Raw genomic sequence first — 6,000 nt, forward strand, 5'->3', positions numbered from 1 at the left:
CTCTCTTTTGATTGTCCAAATTAAATGATAGAACAAAGAGACAAACAGTAACTATTAATTTAAAATCACAAAATTGAGAAGATTTTTTTATTTTTAAATTTCATATCAAGTTAAAATAGGTAAAAAAAAATGTGCAAATATATACGTAGATACAATTTTCTGAGAGCTGATTCAATGAAAAATGAGTAAAAATTCATATTATATAACATAAATATTTCTCACTAATTCATGATGAAAAAAAATCATTATTAACAGTAATTATAATACCTATTATATTTTAACAAAAAAGTAACGCTATGTAATCATGTATAAATCCGTAGTATATTCTTTCCTAAAAGAAGGTTCAAACCCTACTAGTTTGACTCATTATACGATAGATCTTCGATCCAAAAAGTTTCATTTTCCTCCAAATAATGTCCTAAGTTTTGAAAAAGAGAGAAAAAAAGGCAAATTACACTTTACACTAATTTTCAACAAGTTAGAATTTTTGTGGCACAAAATAGAATACGTTCATGTATACATACAAACAAGTGAAACTAAGCTACTAGAGCTAGTGTGTAATGTCTTGTAATGGTGACAACTCAAGATGATAAGGAACAATATTTTAGGCTCAATCTTCAAAGAATAACATACTCACACGAAAATTATTTTCCGTTTGAAGTGATGTATGGTCATTAAGGCAACGTTATATATATTAAACAAAATTTAGATCAACTTAATAATTTTTATTTAAATTTTATACTTATATTAAAAGAATTATATATATATATATAAAGAGGCGCAGTCAGGATTTTGAATAAAAGGGTTCAAAATTTATAGAAATAGATAGCCGAATGGGGTTCGACATCAAATATATATACATATAGATTTATTTTAACTATATATAAAAAATATAATTTTCCGCCCCTTCTTACAATATAGCTCCGCCCCTGTATATATATATATAAAACTTTATATTTATACCATCACATAAAGACAACGTTATATATACTAAACATAAGATTCAAATGAACTTAATAGTTTTTGTTTAAATTTTATATTTAATTAAAAACAAATTCATAACTCATAACTTTTATATCTCGAATCTCCCTATAACAACTTTTATATACTTAATATATATATATATATATATATATATATATATATATATATATATATATATATATATATATATATATAATTGTTCATAATTTATAAAGCTACATTTTATAAAACTAAAAACTCATAAATCCAAAATTTGAGTTTAAAAAGGTGTATAGAAAGATGTCACTATATATGGAGCTTATTCTAAGCAAACACATTTGTTACCAAAATGCACACATGAAGTCCATTTTTAAGGAAAGTAACTTTCACCAAGTGAAGTTTGAAAAATTGAGTACATTGAATGCACTTCCATTCTTTTATCTTCCAATATATCTGTCTTTTGCATGCATTAATTCCAAGCTTATAAGAAAGCATTTACATTTGAGGGAAAAGTGATAAGACATTACCTACTATATTATTACGAGAAGTGCTAAATGATTAGAAAATTTATTCAAAAAATTTTAAAAACTGTCATTTCTTTTTTTTTTTTTAAATAAATTATTTTTTCTATTTCTAATAAAAAATATTAAAGATAAAAGGATAAAAATATTTAAAAAAAGTAAATCACATAGAAAAAATTTCATTCTAGCCAAAATGAGTTCACTATTTTTAGAGTTAAAAGAAAAGGAAGTGTTTGTGTTTTTTTTTTTGGAAGGGGGGAGGGGGGACTAGGGCTTTAATAATATTAATCTTGATAAAAGGATATCAGGATTTAAGTTATATATTGTGACAATTCACATCCATGACATATATTGTCTATTTGAACTTGAGTCTGCGCAAATTTGTTTTACGTTGCTCTATATCAATTTTTAAAAATATGTGTATCATGTGAACTTGAATTATATCGTTACAAAGTTTAATCTATTTTATATACAAAATAAGATTATCTAATAACAAATCGAAGCAATACATTCATCATAATTACTCCTCAGGTCATCATTCATACTTTTGTTCTTAATTAGTTTAGGTTGATCTTTAACTAGGCATAAATTTGATTTTTAAGGCAAAAATTTTACAATTTTTCGAGTGTTTTTTTCGACACAATTTCAGAAAAGGTACGTCATCAAATCAAGTGACGAACCTTTTGGGGAAGTGAGTTAATCAATTTTATAATCCTTTATAAATTTACTTGTTATGGGTTTTAAAGGCGTGAACAGAAAAAAAGAATTATGACATTATCGAAAAATTGTAACTTTTATGAAAAGTTGTGTTTTCTTAAGGTTTATATGATCGTTTGAAAGGTTGTATCTTTTTCAAAGGGTTGTGATCTTTCTGAAAGTTTGTCTTATTTCCAAAGAGTTGCGACCTTTACCCTTTGTTGGCTATAAATAGAGAGGTTTTCTCTTATTTTTCAGGATTTTGAATTCTTCTTCTTTTGCATACATTTCATACAAAACAAAATGGATTGATTGTGTCTGTGCGTGTGATTGGTTGTTGTCATTTTGAGTTTGTTGAAATTATTGAAGTTTGAGGTACCGCTACTTCTTTAATAGTGAATCCGTTTTGTCTTGAGAAAAATTAATCTGCAACCTCGAATACTTGAGGGGATTAAATTTCTCAAAGATACACAATGGGTTCTGTAGACTCAAATAGTTCTTTGTTTTTTTTTCATCTTTTATTATTTATAATTTACTAATCTGAATACAAGAAGATAACAATTTATACTACTATTTTTTCGCAACATATAAAAGAATATAAAAAATTACACATAAAAGATGTGTGCAATATTATAACGAACGATTCAATCAGAAAATAAAAAATAAAAATAAGCGCAAAATGTTATAAATTCATTGAATGAGTGGATAGTCCATAAGGTTGGTACATGAACAACCATTCATATTCACTAGGTTACATGAACCTTTTTGGATAAGAATGTATCTATTTATTATGATACTTAATATGATGACCTTTGGAGTGATTTCTCACTCTATAAATAGGGTTGTTCATTCACTATTGTAATATAGATACATATGAGACTTGAATACACTTGAATAAGAAGAAAGTCTTATCTTCCATCTTACTTCTCTTGTTTTCTTCTCTTTATGATTATATTCTTATGAGCTTGATTTTATAACACGTTATCAGCACGAGTCTCTATCTAATTGAGAGTGAGTTCTTGTTTTACTTTAGCTCATATTTTGGTTGATCTCGTTATGAAGATCAAAGTATCGTATGCATAAAATCAGGTATGTATTTTCTAAAATATTTTATGATTTAGAATAAAATAGTGTTCAGTCACTAACAATTATCAGGAACCGAAGACATATACTACTATTGGTTGAATATGACATGCTATACAAAATTTCTTAAATAGAAAAAGGTGTAAGATTTTAATAGCATGAATTTGAATGTTATTTTGATTGTTTTGAAAGACTCAAAGGATGAGTCATGTTGTACTTCGATTTATTATACCGTTAGTTAAGGGTAAGACGATGGATTCAAGTTTCATCGCTCCAAAAGGGTAAGACATCAGGTTAAAGTCCGGATGCATCATAATAAAAATATTTGGGGATAAGACGATAGATTCAAGTTCTATCGCACCAAAAGGGTAAGACATCAATTTGAGTTTTGATGCACCGTGATTGGGTTCAAGTCCCATAGAATTATGGCGTAAAACGCCTTATATGGATAAGACATTGAGTTTGAGTCAATGCACCATAATGATGATATAATGATGACTAGGCTTTGATGAAAAGTCTTGAAATTCGTTCTATTGAATTTGCTTCATTCCTTGAAAACAACGTGGTAGCAACATGTAATAACTCTGAAATCCGCCTGTTAACTTGCTCCATTCAATCATACGAATGTGGTAGCAGTGAATGTTAGTCTGAAAGATGACAAATAATTAATGATATGAATAAGGGCGTGGAGGGACATAATTATAATAGTCATCATTGTGGTAATGATAAAAGGAAGAACACTATGAGTTCTTCAAATAGTCCTTCAAAATGTGAAGGCAATTTTTATCAAAATGGTATGAAAGGTCATTAGACTTGTGAATGTTGTCAACCAAATAATTTGACAAATTTATAAATCCTCTATCATGATACAAGATAAAGTGATGGTACACTTAATCTTTCAAAGTGATGTTGAGGTGTGTCATGGAAATATGATGAATTTTAAAGCCATGACAATGTGCTTATAATGCAAATTTTATGAAGTACATATAAATAATTAGTCCAATCCTTGAAGAGAATGTGACTTGTAATGAGTATCGTGAATGCTCGACCATTTTATAAGAGAATGGGTCCAGATGTGATAAAATCATTATGGGTTGGATATATGTCACAACTCACCTCTATGGACGGTTTGAGAAAAAAAGATACATGTCACTTCTCATCTCTACGGGAGATTTGAGAGGAAATAAATTTTATTTAGCAGAAATGGCTAATTGTATTGTACGTTTTATACGTCACTATGGTATGAACTATCGAAAGGGCAAAAGAAAGAAATAGTTCTTGCCTATAAGGATTGTGGTCATTATTGTGTGGCAATACAAATTTGTCATTGGTTGTGTACCTATGGTACAACAAAAGTAAAGCAAGAAAGACGTCTTGCTCGTAATGATTTTGACCATGACAATAATAATATAATTTCCTCCTTGAAGGAGATGCTCAACATAGAGATGGTGTCATGCAATATGTAATAGTTCATAAAATTAATTGCAAGCTCTAACGAGTTGTGCTATTATCAGAGGAATAATATTGGGGTTGTAGTAAGTCTCAAAAGAAACTTTTTAAGTTTCGGATGAATTGAAAATAAATATTGAGACTATAAACCACTACAACCGAAGAGGGTTATAAATGTTTATGTAAAAGATTACCCCACTTTTCCTCTTGTTTGTTCCATACAAACATGTACATGCTGATGAAATCACATGTAAAAGTAAATTATAAGTGTACTAAAATAAAGATCAGTTGGCATGACTGATTGACCATTCCGATTAAATGTGATGCAAACGTGATTGAGAATTCAGGTGACTTATATGATGAAGAAATAAAGATTTTTCAAGAATTCTCTTGTGTTGCTTGTTCTCTTGATAAAATGATCATTGTACCAGCTAAGATCGGGACTGTAATCCCCTAAAATTTTTGGAACATATAAAAGGGTGAATATGGGTCCGTTCACCTGTCATGTGGATCATTTGCAACTATATGATTAATGCATCTATGCGATAGTCACATGTATTCTGTTGTCAACTTACAAATTGGTTTTTGTAAGGTTGAAATAGTTCCAAATTATGAAATTATATTGATAATGCTGGTTGATTTAGCAGAAATTGTATGCCTCCAATTATAGCTAAATCATGGTTATGAGAACAAAACTCCCAAATAAGATTTGGTATGAGATAATTTTGTTTAACATGTAGCAACACATGTATGCATCAAACCAACAAGGTTTCCCCATTAAAATTGGTTCAGGGTCAGGAACCATATAATTTTCATCTAAAATGTTGAATGTGCGGTTATGATTTTAATTACTCCACCACGCAGAAAGATGAACTTCCAAATAAGGTTGGAATGAATGTTAGATTTTCTAACATTAGGGGGAGAGATGATTGACAGCTGAAAATTATGTGTGAGGTTAATTATGAATTATCTAGATCCTCGTTAAAATAAATATGTGAACTTAAAGTTCAAGAGTAATTCAGTTGCATAATGTTGCAAATCAGTTGCCAGATGAATGCACTGACCCTATGATATAATTCAGCTGCAAATGCTCCAATGTGAAGTCCTTGAAGGACAGAGTCTATGATACGCCGGAAGCGTAATAGACCAATCGATTTCAAATATAAAATTCCTTGAAGAAGGAAGGAGCAAATGATCAATATGGTCATGATAATGAGGCAAGTGCTATAAAAGAGCACATTGACATAACAATTCATAAAATCTTGAAAAAGGTTCAGGTACCTGAAAT

This window comes from Solanum lycopersicum, chromosome 5, assembly GCF_036512215.1.
Source record: "Solanum lycopersicum chromosome 5, SLM_r2.1".
NCBI lineage: Eukaryota > Viridiplantae > Streptophyta > Magnoliopsida > Solanales > Solanaceae > Solanum > Solanum lycopersicum.